The sequence below is a fragment of the Coregonus clupeaformis genome, chromosome 11 (genome assembly GCF_020615455.1).
Source record: "Coregonus clupeaformis isolate EN_2021a chromosome 11, ASM2061545v1, whole genome shotgun sequence".
NCBI classification, from domain to species: Eukaryota; Metazoa; Chordata; class Actinopteri; order Salmoniformes; family Salmonidae; genus Coregonus; species Coregonus clupeaformis.
The window spans coordinates 33,504,575-33,526,881 of NC_059202.1; positions in this window are offsets into that span (position 1 = coordinate 33,504,575).

The window sequence follows — 22,307 nt, forward strand, 5'->3', positions numbered from 1 at the left end:
GAGAGCTGTGTAAGGACATCAGGGATAAAATTGTAGACCTGCACAAGGCTGGGATGGGCTACTGGATAATAGGCAAGCAGCTTGGTGAGAAGGCAACAACTGTTGGCGCAATTATTAGAAAATGGAAGAAGTTCAAGATGACGGTCAATCACCCTCGGTCTGGGGCTCCAAGCAAGATCTCACCTCGTGGAGCATCAATGATCATGAGGAAGGTGAGGGATCAGCCCAGAACTACACGGCAGGACCTGGTCAATGACCTGAAGAGAGCTGGGACCACAGTCTCAAAGAAAACCATTAGCAACACACTACGCTGTCATGGATTAAAATCCTGCAGCGCACGCAAGGTCCCCCTGCTCAAGCCAGCGCATGTCCAGGCCCGTCTGAAGTTTGCCAATGACCATCTGGATGATCCAGAGGAGGAATGGGAGAAGGTCATGTGGTCTGATGAGACAAAAATAGAGATTTTTGGTCTAAACTCCACTCGCCGTGTTTGGAGGAAGAAGAAGGATGAGTACAACCCCAAGAACACCATCCCAACCGTGAAGCATGGAGGTGGAAACATCATTCTTTGGGGATGCTTTTCTGCAAAGGGGACAGGACGACTGCACCGTATTGAGGGGAGGATGGATGGGGCCATGTATCGCGAGATCTTGGCCAACAACCTCCTTCCCTCAGTAAGATCTTTGAAGATGGGTCGTGGCTGGGTCTTCCAGCATGACAATGACCTTAAACACACAGCCAGGGCAACTAAGGAGTGGCTCCGTAAGAAGCATCTCAAGGTCCTGGAGTGGCCTAGCCAGTCTCCAGACCTGAACCCAATAGAACATCTTTGGAGGGAGCTGAAAGTCCGTATTGCCCAGTGACAGCCCCGAAACCTGAAGGATCTGGAGAAGGTCTGTATGGAGGAGTGGGCCAAAATCCCTGCTGCAGTGTGTGCAAACCTGGTCATGACCTACAGGAAACGTATGATCTCTGTAATTGCAAACAAAGGTTTCTGTACCAAATATTAAGTTCTGCTTTTCTGATGTATGAAATACTTATGTCATGCAATAAAATGAAAATTAATTACTTAAAAAATCATATAAATGTGATTTTCTGGATTTTTGTTTTAGATTCTATCTCTCACAGTTGAAGTGTACCTATGATAAAATGACAGACCTCTACATGCTTTGTAAGTAGGAAAACCTGCAAAATCGGCAGTGTATCAAATACTTGTTCTCCCCACTGTATACATTTCCTTTTTTGAAATATATTTCCCTTTATTACTTTCCAACCCCACCACCCCTTCCCTAATTGGAGTAAACTAGTGAACAACAATGCTTAGGCCTCTACTTCCAGCTTGTACATACTATATACATTTTATGGACACAGTCAATTTTACAATAATTATATTTTGTTTGTTTTTACTCCTGAACTTCCTCTACCCTCAACCTCTACGGTCATTTTCATGATGTACATCCGGTTTGCTTCAATATGCCATATCTTTCTAACTGTGCTCTTTCACAAAAGCTCTCAACCTATAACCTATATACTTATTATGGACACAGTATGCTTACACTATTAGTTATCTTGTTGTTATTAGTTGTTGTTAGTTGTTATTAGTCCCATCCTTCAACTCCATTCAACACCACCCATCTATCTCTTAACACCATCCATATTGGATTTCTATCTGCCATATATTTTTCAACTGTACTGTGATGTTTTACAAGAGTTCGGAACCTTTCTATTCTCATTGTTTCTACAGATTGTAAATTGAAAATAAACATTTTTGCTAAAAGTATTATTATATTATTGATTGATTGACTATGACTTTTCAGATCACCCAGTAATGCTATCTGCAGGGTTAGCTCCAGATAAATATTGCAATCCTTTAGCCATTCCTGGACCTGTGTCCAAAAACAAGCTACAAATGGACAGTACCAAAACAAATTATCTAATGATTCTGTCTCGTCGCAGCAAAATTTGCAGAGCTGGGAAGATTGTATCCCCCATATAAATAACATTCTATTGGTAGCAAGAATTTTATATAATAATTTAAATTGAAAAATTCTAAGTTTTGAATCCGGCGTCGTTTTGCGTATCAGTTCATAAACACTATGCCATGGGATCGGTACGTCAAAAATCTCTTCCCAACTATTTTGCAATCTATATGGGACGGCTGTCAATCCTTTGGTCCTTAAATGAAACTGGTATACTTTGTTATTTATCACAGTTTTCTTTAACCAATTATGTTCTTTAATGCAAGGCCGACAGACAAGTTCCTTACATTTTCCCCCTTCCACCTGGCAAGTGTTTGCAGAAGAAACAAATACAGTGCATTTTGGAAAATATTCAGACCCCTTGACTTTTTCCACATTTACAGCCTTATTCTAAAATCGATTAAATTGTTTTTTCCTCCTCATCACTCATCACTCTACACACAATACCCCATAATGACAAAGCAAAAACAGGTTTTTATACATTTTTGCAAATGTATTTAAAAAAAGAGATAAACTGAAATATTACATTTACATAAGCATTCAGAGCCTTTACTCAGTACTTTGTTGAAGCACCTTTGGCAGCGATTACAGACTCGAGTCTTGCTACGATGCTACAATTTTGGCACACCTGTATTTGGGGAGTTTCTCCCATTCTTCTCTGCAGATCCTCTCAAGCTCCGTCAGGTTGAATGGGGAGCATTGCTACACAGCTATTTTCAGGTCTTTCCAGAGATTTTCAATCGGGTTCAAATCCAGGCTCTGGCTGGGCCACTCAAGGACATTCAGAGACTTGTCCCAAAGCCACTCCTGCCTTGTCTTGGCTGTGTGCTTAGGGTCGTTGTCCTGTTGGAAGGTGAACCTTCGCCCCAGTCTGAGGTCCTGAGCACTCTGGAGCAGGTTTTCATCAAAGATCTTTCTGTACTTTTCTCCGTTCATCTTTCCTTCGATCCTGACTAGTCTCCCAGTCTCTGCCGCTGAAAAACAACCCCACAGCGTGCTTCACCGTAGTGATGGTGCCAGGTTTCCTCCAGACATGACGCTTGGCATTCAGGCCAAATAATTCAATCTTGGTTTCATCAGACCAGAGAATCTTGTTTCTCATGGTCTGAGAGTACTTTAGGTGCCTTTTGGCAAACTCCAAGCGGACTGTCGTGCCTTTTACTGAGGAGTGGCTTCTGTCTGGCCACTCTACCATAAAGGCCTGATTGGTGGAGTGCTGCAGAGACTGTTGTCCTCCTGGAAGGTTCTCTCATCTCCACAGAGGAACTCTGGAGCTCTGTCAGTGACCATCGGCTTCTTGGTCACCTCCCTGACCTTAGCCCTTCTCCCCCGATTGCTCAGTTTGGCCGGGCGGCCAGCTCTAGGAAGGATCTTGGTGGTTCCAAACTTCTTCCATTTAAGAACAATGGAGGCCACTGTGTTTTTGGGGACCTTCAATGCTGTAGACATTTTTTGTTACCCTTCCCCAGATCTGTGCCTCAACATAATCCTGTCTCGGAGCTCTACAGACAATTCCTTCGACCTTGTGGCTTGGTTTTTGCTCTGACATGCACTGTCAACTGTGGAACCTTATATAGACAGGTGTGTGCCTTTCCAAATCATGTCCAATCAATTTAATCTACCACAGATGGACTCCAATCAAGTTGTAGAAACAGCTCAAGGATCATCAATGGAAACAGGATGCACCTGACTCAATTTCGAGTCTTAAAGCTAAGGGTCTGAAAACGTATGTAAAGAAGGTATTTCTGTTTTTTATTTTAAATACATTTGCAAAAAATTCGAAAAACCTGTTTTTCGCTTTGTCAGTATATGGTATTGTGTGTGGGGGAGAAAAACAGTTTAATCAATTTTAGAATAAGGCTGTAACGTAACAATGTGGAAAAACTCAAGGGGTCTGAATACTTTCCGAATGCACTGTATGTTGTTGTTGAAGAGTCTAAGGAAGCACGCTGCTGTAATTGTAATGGGAATCACTCTCCAGAGTTCACGGAGTGCCCTCTTAGGGTAAAAGAGGTTGCAGTAGCTAGGATGAGGGCTATCCAGCAGGTCTCCTATGTGGAGGCAGTGCAAATAGCGGAAGGAGCAAGTGGAGATAAGATGAGAGTGATGCCCCACAGCCTGAGATATTCACAGTGATGAAGCTAGTGTAGTGTATTAGGATTATGTCTTTGTTAATGTTTTTCATGTAGAAATGAAAAGATGTTTATGTTAGTTCAAAAGTAGCCATTTGTAGGGTGACGCCCCAGGGGAGACAGGTGATTGGACAGCAGAGGGAGCAACCCATATTTTTGCATTGTTTATAAGTATATGCTGGAGGAAGAGGGGGTTAGAAACAGACAGATTATTTTGGGACACTGTTTCTCCAGCCCTGCAGGGTCTGTAATTTATGCTGACATCTTGTGATATAAATAAAACTTGTAATCAAAGTGCAGCCTAAGCGGACTCTTTGTTTGACAGCAATAATTGCCAGCATCGACGCGATACACTACAAATGGGGGCTCGTCCGGGATCTGACTGCATCGTTCTTTGTCCCATTCCTGAGTCGCGAGGTGACTACCGCTCAAGCCGGCTATAAGGTGAGATTTCTCACAAAATGTGGGCATTAGTTGTTTCGCTGGCTTATGAGAGGGCATTGAAGGGTGTACCATGTAAATTACTTGGGTTTGTGCTGATGTGGTGTTATTGCTGTCGACTAGGGGTCTGTCATAATTATTCTAAAATTTTAGAGCAATCGATGGTAATAAAAGGCAGATATAAAAAGGCAGATATAATACAAGGCAGATATACGTATACAAAATTAGGCATTGCACCGTGTCAAGACCCCAGGGGGGCCATCCAGGATGGGCCGAAAATCCTCTTGCGCGTTAGATGTGTATTATGTGGGTTCTGAAAACTCGGGTTGATGTGATTTATTTGATTGTGGTTACTGCTCATCTTTTGTCCGACGGGCTATCTGCGTGGGGGAACTTCTCAGTAGATAGCCATTGAACTCACGGCATCATAAACGGTAGAGAATAAGACAAAGAAAAGGGCAGTGCAGGTTACTTGTTACGTGTTGCAAGCCACAGGTTAGATACATGCTAATGCTAAATGCTAATGCTAAATGCTGATTGTGTTTCATGCCACATTGTACATAAAGGCTAATGCTAAATGCTAATGCTAAATGCTAAGGCTAAATGCTGATTGTGTTTCATGCCACATTGTACATAAAGGCTAATGCTAATGCTAAATGCTAATGCTAAATGCTAATTGTGTTGCGTGCTACATGCTAACGTGTGACCTTAGAGGGCCATTGCGATGGAATAAAGCCTCTTAAATTATGTTTGTGTGTGTGGAATTCAGGTTCTATGCGATTGTGAGCTCTGTTAAGTGTTATTGTTTGACTATAAGGGGTAAAAGAGAGGGGCTGTGGCAGAATGCTAACGTTCTATTGTCTGGAAATCGTATCGTTAAATGTATTTGCGCATGCGTTTAATTTTACGACACTACACTACAAAACGGGGGAGTTTACGGCACGAGATTATGACACGTTTGATTTTACGGTACTAAACTACAACACGTTGTTTACTAAAACTACAACAAGGGGGATTTTGGGTAAATTGGTCATATTTCTGTTAGACTGTGCTGCAGGGGGAGACAGAGAAACAGACACAGAAAAAGAGAAGAGATTTGGACACGAATCTTCTAGTTGTTAAAGCGGCTGTTGTTTGAAAATGAAACTATTTGTTGAGATGTAGTGAATTTATAAATTAGATATATGTTGACGGATTATAATAAATTAAAGAAAATGACGGATTAAAATAAATAAAAATGTTATTGAGCTATTTAGTCCTGAGTTAAGTCTTAGAGCGAATATGAGTGGGGGAATATTGAATGCTGGAAATAACGCAGTGAGTGTATAAACTTTAAATGCTTGTCTGTCCCTTTTTGTTCCCTTGTCATATGAGAGGCGATAGGACGAGAGGAGTGTCAGAGGAGAAAGAGAGGAGGGGCTGACGTGACAAGGTGTGACGCGGCAGAGGATCGAGTCAGATATCAGGCTAGTTCTGTTTACAAAATCTTCCCCTACAGGATAATTGATGTTATGACAATTTCGCAGACGCTTGGCAACAGACTGATCATTTGAATAAAATTTGCATTTTGGAGTCTCTGTGCATCACTTGGCTTGATTAGGGGTTCGGTTGGAAATCAAGTACTGACATTATTCTGTGAAATTAAGATACTTGGGTGCATATTAAACAATGGAATTTATGAGTATTGTAGTGTTGTAGGATTGGAAGTCTTTGGTTTTTGGGATTGCTGTGAAGTTGACTACTTGTATTTACTTTCCGGATGGGTTGTGGTAAGATAGCCACTAATTGATAAATTGGTAAGATAGGATATAGAAATAAAAAATTGGTTTTAATTATTCATAATTTTAAATGTATATTTTTTTTTTTTTTTTTTTTAAATTAGAAATATTTTTTTAATAAAAAAATTTAATTGATTTTTTTTTTTTATATTCATATTTTTATTTATTGATTTAATTTATATTAATAATTAAAGGGGGGAAGCTATAGGCTATATAGTCTAAAATAAAATAATTCACAATAAAGGAATATAAAAGAGTAGTTACAATGGGGAGAAAGGACAGCAAGGCTATGAAAGTCATTACACCGGTTGATATAGTTGAAAATAGTAATCCTTTAGTTAAGGGTATTGCGAGGTTATCCGGCAAATGGAACAAACGTTGGCCTGACATTGAACAACCATGGCCAGTGGAAGGGACTCTTAACCCTGACGTCATCAACATCATGAAAGTGCTTCTGTCAATTTACAAGGCAGATCAAAAGAAGTGGAAAAAAAGGGAACGACGTAAAGAGAAGAGACAAAGGGAGCTGGGTGTTCTTAAGCTGTTTGAAGATGAAGGACAAAAACTGATGAAAGATACCAACGATAAGAGAAACAAAGGTATAGAGAAAATGCTAAAGGAAGAGAAGTCGACAGAAAAAACTAAGGGCAGAAGTCAGTATACCTTTCTCACATACGGATTCAGCGAAAAGACCCCCACCTTATGAGAAGGAAGTAGAGCTTAGGGATGTTTATCCTCAGCTTCCAGTGATCATCCAGCAGGGTGATTATTGCATCAGAGATGAAGATGAACGAATAATAGAGAGAGGACAAGCAGAAACGACCATAAAAATGCATCCAAACTCCAAAAGTAAAAAGAAAACGAGATGTCTGGAAACTAAGGGTGGAATGAGGTTAAGTAGGATGGAACTGGATAAGGACGATGATGATCAGAGTGATTCAGAGGAGATCATGGGTGGATATGATCCTGTGATCAAACGGAGGTTGGCCAGAACGGAGAGAAGGGGTGAGGAAGGTTTGAAGAAGAAGGATACAAGATATTCTAGTTCTGATGAAAGCAAAGATGAAGACAGCGATAAAGAGGAGACTAAAGGTGCTGTGTATTCAAAAGGAGTTTATCCTACAAGGACTGGCACAGAAGAAATAGAAGGAGATATAGACCAATGCTTATCAGACCTGGATAAAGCGAGGACTTTAGAAGAGGTAAGAGAGCTAGAGGAACAACTCAAGACGCTGAAGATACAGAGGGAGAAACTGCGGAAAAAAGAATCCAAAGAAGTTGAGGGAAAATATGCATTGAGGCCAAGGAAAGAGGCCACGAGTAAAATGATACCAGTTATCATTCGAGGTCAAAACTTAGAATATAAGCCGTTGCAAAATACCGATATGTCAAATATACTTGAGAAGCTGCCTATTCTTCAAGATGGGGCCTATCCTTGGATTTCGAAATTGGAAGAAATTACGGTGGGAACACAGTCAGCCATAGGAGACGTTAAGAGACTTTTGGCTAATCTCATTGGGATTCCAGATATGGAAGAAGTCTTTCAGAGAGCTGGACTCATTAGATATGTAGGGACTGCAGTGAACGATCCTGAATTGTTGGCTGCAAGTAGGAATCGTCTGTGGAGAGCATTGAAAGATACATTTCCAACAAATGTGCATCCTGATAATATTCTGATTGACCCACTAGGACAACAAGAAAATCCGAGAGCCTATGTGTCAAGAGTTCATCAAGTGTGGAGAAATATTACTGGAAATGATCCAGATGTGAGTCAAATTGAGCAGTCAATTTTAATAATATAATAATAATAATATAATATGCCATTTAGCAGACACTTTTATCCAAAGCGACTTACAGTCATGCGTGCATACATTTTTTGTGTATGGGTGGTCCCGGGGATCGAACCCACTACCTTGGCGTTACAAGCGCCGTGCTCTACCAGCTGAGCTACAGAGGACCACATTTTGAGAGCTAAACTGCAAATGGGACTGCCCTCACCAGTAAGGAGCAAACTGGCAGAGGTGGTTGGACTTGGAAGCATGACAAAAGGCGTCTATACCGATCATATAGCCCATCAAGTGGATCTGTACAGGAAAAAGGAACACAACCAGAAAGAACAGGACGAAGAAACTCTCAGAAAACTCAATCAACTACAACTGGGGGAGAATAAGAAGGAGAAGAAACAAGCTTTGGTTATGCAGAATCAGTGTGCACCAAATCAACAATCACTGCCACAGCTTCAACCAGAACAGTTCCAACCGCAATTGTACCAGCCACCAATGGCGGTACCAGTTGTTTCATATCCACAGCCAATTTCTGGACAGACACAGAATTGGAGAGGAAGAGGACGAGAAGGCTTCGAAGGAAGAGGAAGGTTTCAGCCACACTTCCAGCAATCTCAAGATGTGTGTTATAATTGTGGACAGGGTGGTCACTATGTCCGGGACTGCAATAAGTCAGGAGGAAACATCAGAGGGAATTTCAGAGGAAGATACAGGGGCCAGTCAAGATCATCTGGAGGACCGGTGAACCCCTACAGGGGTCCGGAGCAAGGATTCTAGAGGTGCCTAGAAGATCCGAAAGGGGGGTGTCAGCTGGTAGCATCAGGACCGGAAAAAGATCCAACAATTGAGGTGAAAATAAACAACCGACCATTGGAAGTGATGGCGGATAGCGGAGCTGCGTTCACCTGTGTTCGGCCTGAAGATGCTACACATCTCCCTATGTCCAATCAACTCATTAGGACAATCGGATTTGAGGGAGTAAAACAGCTGATTCTTCTTACGGAACCAATTGAGCTCTGCTATAAAGATCAGAAAATTACAATACCCATACTGGTATCAGAACATACACCTGTTGCATTATTGGGAAGAGATGCATTGTGTAAATTGAACTGTACAATAAGATGTACACCAGACGGCTGTCTGGTAGAAATGCCAAAGGAAAAGGTTTACCAAGTGTTGATGATGACAGAGATGGATTCGTCTTCAGTATTCTGGATTGGAAATCTCAGTGAAGATTTTATGAAGCAGGCTAAGATATGGGAGAGATTTATCGTTGCAAATATGCCGGATGCGAGGCTTCCGGAATATCCATTCCATTGTACGCTCATGTATTTCAAGAAGGCTGCCCAACCACACTCAGAGGAATGGTTGAGTCATCAACCGAAGAATGTTCAACTTAGCTCAAGTTGCATTATTTTAGGACCACAAGGAGCAGCTATGAAGATAAACACAGACGACTATCTGAATAAAGAATTTGAGATTGAGAAGAGTGTGCCACATGTTACCTTGTTGGTTTCGGAAGGCTATGAGCAGAAGCAAATAGGAGAAATGATGACAGAAGCAGAGAAACTTATTTTCAGACAAATGAAAGAGAATTTGGCGATCTGGAGAAGTGAAGATCAACGATTTCTTAAAATAATGATTTCGGCTCAAGGACAAGGAGAGCCACAGGCGGTAGGAATGACACATGAATCTATTTGCAATATGAAGATGGATTCAGACTCTATGAAAGAGGAGATGTTGCAACAAGTTCCAGAAGGGTTGTGGTCTCAACACAGTACCGATATTGGACTTGTGAAATCAGCCCAACCTGTGAAAGTTGAACTTCGACCAGGAGCCAGACCTCCATGGACAAATCAGTATCCATTGAAAGATGAAGCAATCCAAGGGATTGAACCACAAATTGAAGGACTTTCGAAAGCAGGTGTTTTAAGGACAACAAAAAACCCTCGGAGTAACACGCCTTTGTGGCCTGTGGAAAAACCAGATGGAACTTATCGTGTAGTTCATGATTTGAGAGCAGTAAATGAGGTAGTGACTGACTTTCCAGCAGAAGTGCCAGACCCTCATACCTTGTTAGCCCAAGTTCCTCCTGATGCGACACATTTTACAGTGCTAGACTTATGTGGAGCATTTTTTAGTGTTCCACTTAGTGTAGAGAGTCAGAATTTATTTGGGTTCACATATAAGGGACAATTCTATGAGTACAGTAGAATGCCACAGGAGTACCGGCATTCTCCTCATATCTTCAATAAAGTACTGAAGGATGATTTGGTAGGGATAGATCAGATATTGCATAGCACTGTCATTCAGTACGTAGATGATATAATGGTTTGCTCACAAAATAAGGAAACATGTCATAGAGACTCAATTAAATTGCTACAGGTATTGGCAGAAAAGGGGCATAAGGTTTCACAGAAAAAGCTGCAATATTGCCAGGAGAAGGTTGTGTATTTAGGTCAAAACATAACGCATGGCCACAGAAACATTTCAGACTGGCAAGTGGAAACTATTCGTAAGGCTCCGAAGCCTAGAACGGTCAGAGAGATGATGACATTTCTGGGTATTGCTGGTTATTCCTCAGCTTGGGTGGAGGGTTATACTAGTTTGATGGCACCTTTGAGAGCTATGGTTAGGGGTACTGAGAGTGGTCAACTCCATAGCAATCTTTCCTGGACACAGGAAGGCCATGTGGCATTTGAAACGATCAGAGGTTGCAGGAGGCACCTGCACTTACACTACCAGATTACTCAAATAACTTTTTGCTATATGTGTCTACTTCTACTGGAGGTAGATATGCGTGTGCGGTTCTTTGTCAACCGACAGGCACGGGGACGAATCCTCAGCCTATTTCCTACTACTCTACTGCTTATTCAGAGGTAGAACTAGGGTTACCACTGTGTTACAGAGCAATGGTGGGAGTATATTCAATGTATGACAAAGCATCATCGGTTACAATGGGCTACCCAGTAACAATTCTTACCCATCATAGTCTCAGAAATCTTCTGAACTATGGGAAATATACATTGACTATGCCTAGGCTCAGAGACTATCATAGGCTCTTAGAGCAGGAAGATGTCACCCTAGTGAGGTGTGATACAGTAAATCCAGCCGAGAGTTTACCAACTTCAGAGGATGGTGAGCCACATGATTGTGTCCAAGAAGCAGAGAGATATTCGAGGCTTAGATCAGATTTACAAGCCTTTCCATTACGTGAGGCAGACCTGGAGTATTGGACTGATGGGTCTTGTTATCGGGTGGGAGATAAATTATGTGCTGGTTATGCAGTAGTTAAAGGCAGAGGAACTGGATTTGTTGTGGAAAAGGCTGAAGTAATACCACAGCCTGCGTCTGCACAACTTGCTGAACTTGTGGGGCTAACAGAAGCATGTTTGTTAGCAGAAGGAAAGCGAGTAACAATATACACTGATTCAGCATATGCACATAGTGTATGTCATTTGTTTGGGGCAGTATGGAAAGGTCGAGGGTTTAAGAAAACGGATGGTTCTCCAATACAACATCATGCGCAAATAATGAAACTGTTGCATGCTATGATGAAGCCTAAAGAGATAGCGATAGCTAAGTGTGCAGCTCACAAAACAGATATGTCAAGAGTGACACAAGGGAACAAAGCTGCTGATGAAGCTGCAAAAGCCGTCGCAGGAGCAGATAAATTGGGAAACGTTTTTCTGGTCACTCATGGAGTGGACTTGGAAGACAAAATTACGCTTCAGGATGTAATTTTGATGCAAGAAGCTGCTTCTATGATCGACAAACAGCTATGGCTAGACCGAGGAGCGGTCAAAGATGCTACTGGTCTGTGGAGAAACCATGAGGGGTTGATAGTAGCGCCTCTAGACCTCTTAGGTCTGATGATTCAGGAAGCACATGGGTTAGCTCATGTTGCGAGGGGGGAGGTTAACAGAAAGATCACAAAGGAATATGGTTTTTGGGCTCCATATTTGTTTGAACAAATTGATTATATGATAGGAAGGTGCACTATCTGTCTTAAAAATAATGTTCGAAGAGGGGTAACTGTTCATCCGGGTTACATTCCTACACCAAGGGGTCCTATGCGTGAGTTGGTTATTGACTTTGTTGGTATGATAAAACCAGTTGATGGGAAAAGATACATGTTGGTGGTTGTAGATAGATTTTCACGATGGACGGAAGCTTGTCCAACCAAGCGTAAGGATGCTCAGTCGGTTGCCAAGTTCTTGTGTAAAGAAGTCATAAGCAGGTGGGGATTACCCGATCGAATATCCTCAGACAATGGAAGGGAATTTGTGGATAAATCAGTTAAATTGATGTTGCAAAATTTGGGAATTAAGCAACGTCTTGGAGCAGTTTATCACCCACAAAGTCAAGGGATGTGTGAAAGAATGAACGGTGTCTTGAAAAATCGCATTGTGAAGATTTGTCAACATACAGGTCTAAACTGGATAGCAGCGCTTCCTTTAGCACTAATGGTGTGTCGCTCAAGTGAGTTACGTGATCTACGTATGACACCCCATGAGTTGGTAACAGGAAGAAGGATGCCTACGCCTTGTTTGCGAACAAGCGGAAAGGGTCCAAGCTTGGCTCTGTTGGAAGATGAAATGAGAGCGTACGTTACATATATGGCCAATTTTCATAAAAAGTTGTCCACATATGTTTCTGACAGGCAAAGACAAGAAGAGGTGCAGGAGGAGCTTGAGGAGGATAAGAGGAATACAGTACAACCGGGGGACAAAGTATTCGTAAAGGTATTCAGAAGGAAGTGGTATAACGAACGTCGTGAAGGACCATTTGAAGTGGTTCGTAGTACTGGAACAGCTGTCCAGGTTAAGGGGTCTCCTACGTGGTATCATTTGTCACATTGTGTTAAAGCGCCTGGAGAAGAGGTGCCACGCGCAGAGAGAGAGGATGGAGATAGGGGAGAACAGGAAGAGGGAAAGATTGTCAATGTTGGGGATAACGTTGATAATGTTTACACTTCTGATGATGCCAGAGATGACTATGCAATGGATGGAAAGGAAAGGGGATTTGGGGAAATTGATTTTCAATACGTCCCAGAAGCAACAGGGAATATTTCAGTGGAATGTGAAGCAGCAGAGACCACCAAGGGCAACTCTGTTACAGGAGAAGCTAGTGATTCAGTTAGACAAAGTAGGCCTAGACCAGTTAGGAGAAAAGTCAGACCAAAACGTTACGAAAACTAGGGATGAAGTAACAACAATGACATCAACACTTCAGTCTGTTATAACAACAGTGGGAAGCAATTTAACTCTTTCAACATTGATAGTTATTAAAGCCATAAATATATCGCATTTGATTACAAGGGAACCAATAGCTCCAGCACCAATTTTAGAAGAAAATACTGTTATTAAGGTTAGGAGGGGTGAGACAACTCATCTTCCTTGTAGCTGTGAGAGATGGAGTGGGGAGGGACGTTCCTCCCACATGGAGAGATAATTATGGAGAAGAAGTATTGTTATCAGGACCAGATGTAGAAGCGGTGCCCCCTAGTCAAAGGCAGTATATTTTGTACAACAATATGAAGGGGAAGAGGGTTATGAGTGATTGTTCACTTATTTTGCGTAATGTTACAGAGAAAGATCAGGGAGAATATATGTGTACTTATCTAGTGCAAGTATTAAAATTTGTTCCGGTTAAGAATTATTGGTTAAAAGGCTATGTAATTCGTAAAGTGACGCTTATAATGGAAGAGTTGAGGTCTGTTGTAGCCTCCACAGTCACCAAAGGAGTTCAGGAGAAGTATATTACAGTAGCCACTCCAACAGTAAATAATACACAGAGGATATCGGTAACTTTCCCACTAGAAGTAATTAAGGGTGTTAATTCATCAACTAAATCAAATACTTTAATGGTAACTTTGGAAGGAATTAATGGTACGACGGCAATAACAAATGTAGGAAGTATGACACCGACAACAACTTTTCTGAAATTAAAGGATGTAGCAGGAATGACTCAGCAGATAGTGATAGAGAACAATATAGATTCATCTGAAATAGTGCAAGATAATATCATGGAGGTACAGGATGAGTTCTTTGAGTTCAACATAACATCAGAAGATACATCTGATCAATACCGCTCGTTAGGGAAAAGAGAAACTAAATGGAAAGCATATGGATTTGATTCTTCTGTTTTGAAGATTAAAGATGAATGGGCAGGTAGAAATCTTTGGTTCCAGCAGTTAACTCATTCTGTAAGATCAGTGAGGAATCTTGAGGGTCCATGTCTGTTGAGAATTCCGGCACCAGAGACGTGGGGTTCCATTTTAGAGACGGTTGCTCAACCTCTATCAAGTATGTGTCAATCTTATGCTTTGTCATGGCTGTTGTATCAGCAACAATCATTAACAGATAAAGTAATGTCATTGTCAAAACATTTGTTTAGGCCTAGGTTTAGGTGTTCTTGGTTAAATGAATTACCCTATGTGAATTTGTTAGATGGTAAGGAAAATCAGGTAACAGCGAACCCTGAAGTATTGGAGGTGAAAGCAGTGAGGGCTAAAATATGTTTTTGTTCTAATAAAACATATGATGGAAAGGGTATGTTCATGGGAATATCAGATTGTGATGATTATATGATGACTTTGGATAAGCATGAACATAAGGTTAGAGATGACAAATATAATGTAACTTTTTATGTACCAGTTAGTAAGAAGAGCAGGACTTTGATGGTAAAAGATCAGCTTTTGCCTGGCAATGTGACTATTGGGAATTTTAGAGATATTTGGTGGGTTTGTGGTGATAAAGCATATATATTCTTACCCTATGGATGGACAGGATGTTGTTACATGTCAACGTTGAAGCTTCCATATGAGGCTTTTTCCATTAAAAGAGGGGTAGTACCGGACACAGATAAATCTGAAGCTAGGGTTGAAAATAGGGTGAAAAGAGACATGGCGACATTTCATAGTCTTGAAGCCTACCATTGGAGGATAAGTCTAGGAGAGAAGTGGGGACTCTGACTTTTTCCATGGTATGGTGTAACATTTTTGGCAGATCATATTGATAATATTACCTATACTTTGCAGGGGTTTGCGAATGAAACAATAAGAGGGTTTAACCTTCTGTCAAATACTCAAAGAAGTCACAGACTGACGCTGTTGAAACATGACATGGCTCTTGACTATATTTTAGCAAAACAAGGTGGCTTATGTTTGGCTATGAATCTGACGGGGGATGATTGTTATACTTTGATCCCAGATAGTTCCGATAATATCACGAGTGTTATAGATGCGTTGAAGAATATAAGGGATGCGTTTGGTAGATCTGAAGGAGCTGGATGGTCAGCGAAGACTTGGTTGCAAGATCAGTTAGGCCCAGTAGGAGCAGTGATGGTTCAGATTTTAGTTGCAGCTCTGATAGCGCTGTGTGTGATGTTTTGCTTTTGTACTTTGTTACTGACCTTTGCGAAAGCTATGATATTAAGATGGGTTGGAGTTGTGATGCCTGGAGACAACACTCAGATGCCGTTGTTGACTGTTCCTGATCTGGATGAAGATGGACAAGGGGGTCTGGATGGAGTATTAATGGATAAATATCCTTTTTGATTATTTGATCATTTTTCAAATTTTTTTTCAATATTAGTGTGATTTTAGTATGATGTTATGAATCAAAGGGGAGAAATAGGATAATGTGATTCATACATAATTTATGTATAATTTTTATATTCTTAGTTGATATTGATGTTTAATTTGAAAGTGTTGTTTTGCAAAAGATACTGTTTGGTCTTTTCTTTTCTTCCAGAAGCATATGGGGGAATATGTAGAGATTGAAAAACGCAAACAAGGACAATATGAAAGGACAATGACTGGAGGAGATGGAACAAGGAAGGGGTGGAAAGGTTCCGATTCCATCATCAACAATGCATTGGAAGTCGAGACTACGGGGGAGATGAAGTGTAGTGGACTACATTCCAGTGTCTGCAATGAAATATAGACATATTTGCATGTGTAATACATAATTTTTGTCATAGTCTTAGGTATAAATTTTTGTAGAATGATATTTGATGTTATTGGATACATGTGGGGATCTTAGATGTTTTTGTTTATTTCGTGAATGCTTAGGGACAGGGAGTCCAGGCAGGGATAGAGATTCACTGTAGGGTCCGATGGGTTGACCAGCCTTAGAGTGGACATTTTGGATAGTATTTTGTTTGCAGGGGCTTACATGTGTATTTAATTGCATCATAGTTTCAAATGCATTGATAAGGATTTATGAATTCATCGGGAGTACCTAGGTGGTTGCCTGGGGCAGAGGGACCGTGAGAGAATTTTACTGTCTTGATTGATGGATGGATTTGGAACGAAGGTTGCCAGACAGTTTTTCGCTCTCACACTCCATAAAGATTTGTTCATATTTCATAGTAATGTATTCACACTCCATAAACATTTGTTCATATTTCATAGAAAGGTATTTACACTCTAGAGAAAAATGTTTTTTGGTTTAATGTTAAAGATACTCAATAAGATAAATTGTTACTTGTCATAATCCTGTTTTGTTTGTTTTCGAGACTTTTAGTTCGTCTCGAAGGGGGAATGTAGTGTATTAGGATTATGTCTTTGTTAATGTTTTCATGTAGAAATGAAAAGATGTTTATGTTAGTTCAAAAGTAGCCATTTGTAGGGTGACGCCCCAGGGGAGACAGGTGATTGGACAGCAGAGGGAGCAACCCATATTTTTGCATTGTTTATAAGTATATGCTGGAGGAAGAGGGGGTTAGAAACAGACAGATTATTTTGGGACACTGTTTCTCCAGCCCTGCAGGGTCTGTAACTTATGCTGACATCTTGTGATATAAATAAAACTTGTAATCAAAGTGCAGCCTAAGCGGACTCTTTGTTTGACAGCAATAATTGCCAGCATCGACGCGATACACTACACTAGACTTTGTTGTGTTTATTGCGCAAGGGATAAATTGCACTGGAGAAACTACAAAAATATTTGAATGAACTAGAAATCATTGTGAAGGCGGCAAAAATATTTTTTGATCTTCAGGACTTACAGGAAATACTGAATGTAGAGGTTCCCCCCTTTTAGGCTCCTGAGCCTGTGTAGGGATCTGAGAAGACATTTGAATCCGATTGAAGGAGTAAAGATTTGGTTTTTGTTCACCCTTCCCCTATTATGTCTGCATTAAAGTTTATCAGTTTTCACCCATCCCAGTAGGTGGCGGCATGCACCTCTAACGTTGGTTGCGGACCACCATAATACCATAGTAACTTTAGGATATTTGATTATTGTACCAGTGTTGAATGTCCAAACTGAAATAACTAACTAGCTAGTATGTTAAGGTAAGAATTATGTAAGGTAAAACATTGTTGCATTGTTTGTTGCTGGGCAGTGACATTGTATCGCCGATATTAGCAGACACATTATCCAGCAAATTAGCTATCGATCTAACGTTAGTTCACAGACAACTAACTAGCTAGCTAGCCAAGTTATCTAGCCAGCAGGACCCGGTTTCCCAAATGCAACTTAAGGCTACGTTCATCATTAGAACTTTTGTTGGAGCATCATTAGATCTCCGAGCTGTTTCCCAAAACCATTGTTACTAAAGTTGCTCTTGAAAACATTTGTTATTTAACGACTGCCTCAGATCACTCGTAAAACAGCCCTTCTGCATCACTTTATACACAGAAGATCTCCGCTAAACACTAAATCAAGATGTTTATCGTCTTTCTGTGACCGCCGGTCATCAGCAGTCCTGTGGGCGAAAACAGCTAATTGATGAGAGAGGTCGAAGGAGAATGGCAAGAATCGTGCAAATAACTGCGCTGTACAACAGTGGTGTGCAGAACGGCATCTCAGAATGCACAACTCGTCGGTCCTTGTCACGGATGGGCTATTGCAGCAGACAACCACACCGGGTTCCACTCCTATCAGCTTAAAACAAGAAGAAGCAGCTCCAGTGGGCATGCCATCACCAACACTAGATGATTGAGGAGTGAAAAAACACTGCCTGGTCCAACGAATCCCAGTTCCTGTTGCGCCATGCTGATGGCAGAGTCAGAATTTGGTGTAAGCAGCATGAGTCCATGGCCCCATCCTGCCTGGTGTCAACAGTACAGACTGGTGGTGGTGGTGTAATGGTGTGAGGAATGTTTTCCTGGCACACTTTAGGTCCCTTGATACCAATTGAGCAATGTTTGAAAGCCACACCTTGTAGAATCCATGATCGAAGAATTCAGGCTGTTCTGGAGGCAAAGGGGGGTCTGACCCGGTACTAGATGGGTGTACCTAATAAGCTAGGTGTATTTCATGTGTAACGTGTGCAATGTTGTGCCAAATCTTGATGTAGTGCATTATTATAGGGTAAGCATTAGAATAAGCCGCCTCAATATTTGTAGCCATAGGTGGTAATACCTCTAGGAGCTGATCCGTCATCAGTATTGTAGAATCATTCTAACCTGAGTTGAGGTCCTATTTTAAAAGGCCTTAATGAGTAGAATAGTATTTGAAAGCTTTATTTCTTTCTGTAAGTCTAGATCTGATATGACGTTTTTTTAAATCATTTTCTAGATCAAGGATATCCACCTGTAATTCGCCAGCACATTTGTACAACCCCAATCAAAGTAAGTACAGAATAAACATTTGTTTTGTACATGTACCCTTTTCTCAATATTGTACTATTGTAATAACATGATGTTCTTCTGGAAACCTGCCTTTATTTATGTAGGTGGGTGTGTTTAATAATGTGTTTACTGTATCTCCCACCAATGTGACACCCCCAGGTGCAAGCCGCTTTGAGAAGGTTCTGGAGGAGGTGACCCGCTACACCCCTCGCTACATGGAGGAGATGGAGTCTATCTTTGACCAATCACAGGAGGAGGAGAGGAAGTGGATCACCAACAATGAGAGGTAGGCTACACCTGCAGTCAGACTGTTACTAGGAGGTTGTGTGTGGATGTGGGTGGTCTTTCTTTATCTCTCATTGATAATTTCTGTCATGCCCTGATCTCTCATTCCCCCTCTCTCTCCCTTCCCTTTCTATCTTTGTCTCTCTCCCGTTTCTCCCTCTCCTTTTCTCTCCCAGTGTGAATGCTGTGTATAATGAGTTTCACAACACTCTCATGGCCTTCAATGAGCAGGTCAAACTGCGCTGGTGGAAGAACACCCACAGACCGGGCATTCCCTCCGACTGGCTTCAGTTCCACGTGCAACACACACACAGCAGGTTAATGGAAGTTAATGGGACCTAATGGAGTGTACCGTAATATGGGATGATGCAGACTTTAGCCCCTTTGTTATTGTCAGAGTTTGTCTAATGTAGTGAACAGTGTTACAAGCTAATGTAGCAGACTGTATAACAGTAGTGTATGGTCCAACAATGTGACCAATATTAGAGACTGCTGGAGAGTAATATACTGGACTGGTCTGCCTTGTTGTTCAATGGAGTCTAATGAAACCTCTCTTTCAGGAGTAGGCACCAGAAAATAAAATCAAAAAAGAGGTAGAGTATGCACCAGTATAAAAATGTATGCACTCACTAACTGTAAGTCGCTCTGGATAAGAGCGTCTGCTAAATGACTAAAATGTAATGTAGAGGTACTGCATCTCTCCATCTGTCTTTATGTCAACTCCACCTATGGCTTCCTCTCCATGTACACGTGAGTATCGTCAGCTCCTCAGTCTCAATGTCTTTTTTAGAAGGTTTATGATATAACGTCTTTTGATACAGTATTGATTAATGTCGTTGATCTCATATAGAGAGGACAAGGGCACGCCATGTGTTAGTTATGTCACGGATGGGTGACAGAAGGTCCTGCGTGCCAAGATAGATTGGGGGCCACTTGTGCTAATCTTAGAAGGAGTATGTGGTGAAAGGGCCTGGCTAGGGTGCCACACGATACCATGTAGGGGGATCCTATTGTAGGAGATGAGTGACACTCAATAATGGTGGGCAGCTGGGGGATGGAATTAGCTCGGAAAGCATGATACAAACTGAGAGATTTGTCCACGTACAGTGGGGAAAAAAAGTATTTAGTCAGCCACCAATTGTGCAAGTTCTCCCACTTAAAAAGATGAGAGAGGCCTGTAATTTTCATCATAGGTACACGTCAACTATGACAGACAAATTGAGGAAAAAAATTCCAGAAAATCACATAGTAGGATTTTTAATGAATTTATTTGCAAATTATGGTGGAAAATAAGTATTTGGTCACCTACAAACAAGCAAGATTTCTGGCTCTCACAGACCTTTAACTTCTTCTTTAAGAGGCTCCTCTGTCCTCCACTCGTTACCTGTATTAATGGCACCTGTTTGAACTTGTTATCAGTATAAAAGACACCTGCCCACAAGCTCAAACAGTCACACTCCAAACTCCACTATGGCCAAGACCAAAGAGCTGTCAAAGGACACCAGAAACAATATTGTAGATCTGCACCAGGCTGGGAAGACTGAATCTGCAATAGGTAAGCAGCTTGGTTTGAAGAAATCAACTGTGGGAGCAATTATTAGGAAATGGAAGGCATACAAGACCACTGATAATCTCCCTCGATCTGGGGCTCCACGAAAGATCTCACCCGTGGGGTCAAAATTATCACAAGACCGGTGAGCAAAAATCCCAAAACCACACGGGGGGACCTAGTGAATGACCTGCAGAGAGCTGGGACCAAAGTAACAAAGCCTACCATCAGTAACACACTATGCCGCCAGGACTTAAATCCTGAAGTGCCAGACGTGTCCCCCTGCTTAAGCCAGTACATGTCCAGGCCCGTGCTAGAGTGCATTTGGATGATCCAGAAGAGGATTGGGGAGAATGTCATATGGTCAGATGAAACCAAAATATAACTTTTTTGGTAAAAACTCAACTCGTCGTGTTTGGAGGACAAAGAATGCTGAGTTGCATCCAAAGAACACCATACCTACTGTGAAGCATGGGGGTGGAAACATCATGCTTTGGGGCTGTTTTTCTGCAAAGGGACCAGGACGACTGATTCGTGTAAAGGAAAGAATGAATGGGGCCATGTATCGTGAGATTTTGAGTGAAAACCTCCTTCCATCAGCAAGGGCATTGAAGATGAAACGTGGCTGGGTCTTTCAGTATGACAATGATCCCAAACACACCGCCGGGCAACGAAGGAGTGGCTTCGTAAGAAGCATTTCAAGGTCCTGGAATGGCCTAGCCAGTCTCCAGATCTCAACCCCATAGAAAATCTTTGGAGGGAGTTGAAAGTCCGTGTTGGCCAGCGACAGCCCCAAAACATCACTGCTCTAGAGGAGATCTGCATGGAGGAATGGGCCAAAATACCAGCAACAGTGTGTGAAAACCTTGTGAAGACTTACAGAAAACGTTTGACCTGTGTCATTGCCAACAAAGGGTATATAACAAAGTATTGAGAAACTTTTGTTATTGACCAAATACTTATTTTCCACCATAATTTGCAAATAAATTCATTAAAAATCATACAATGTGATTTTCTGGATTTTTTTTCCTCATTTTGTCTGTCATAGTTGACGTGTACCTATGATGAAAATTACAGGCCTCTCTCATCTTTTTAAGTGGGAGAACTTGCACAATTGGTGGCTGACTAAATACTTTTTTTCCCCACTGTAAGTCATTCGGATGACAAGAGGCTACGCCCGTACCGCCTGTCATGTGAATCCAGTACTGTAACAATTCAATAACCATGAATCAACTCTCCATCTAAGTGGTCGACTACTCTCTTACATCCTGAAGTACGAGATACCAGAGAAACTCGTCATAACAGAATGGCGTCTAAACGAACAGGATGCAGTTTACAGCCGAACTAACAGGTAAGCAGACTTTCATTTTTTATATTATATCAAATTCTGCTTATCTGTGGTAAAGCTGAGCTGTAATGAACGTTTAAAATTCAATATTATTTTGAGGGAAACAAATGAGTGGTATTCGAGTACATAAATAGATGTAAGGAGAAATATCAAATAGATAATTACATGGTGCTATGATTCTAAGCAGGGGTTGTACAGTGTAATGACTAGAAAACAACAGAGGAGAAGGAGAGTGGGTTTAACAAGATTGGGCGTAGGGTATATTAATGGGTATGACATTATAAAATAGGTCAGAGGTTCGAGTCCTAAATATGACGAGATTATAAAATGAGATAAAATAGGTTTAAGTCCTATGATGAAAGAATAAACATTGTTCAGAGGTTCGAGTCCTCAATGAATCATAATAAAGGGTTAGATGTGAAGAGG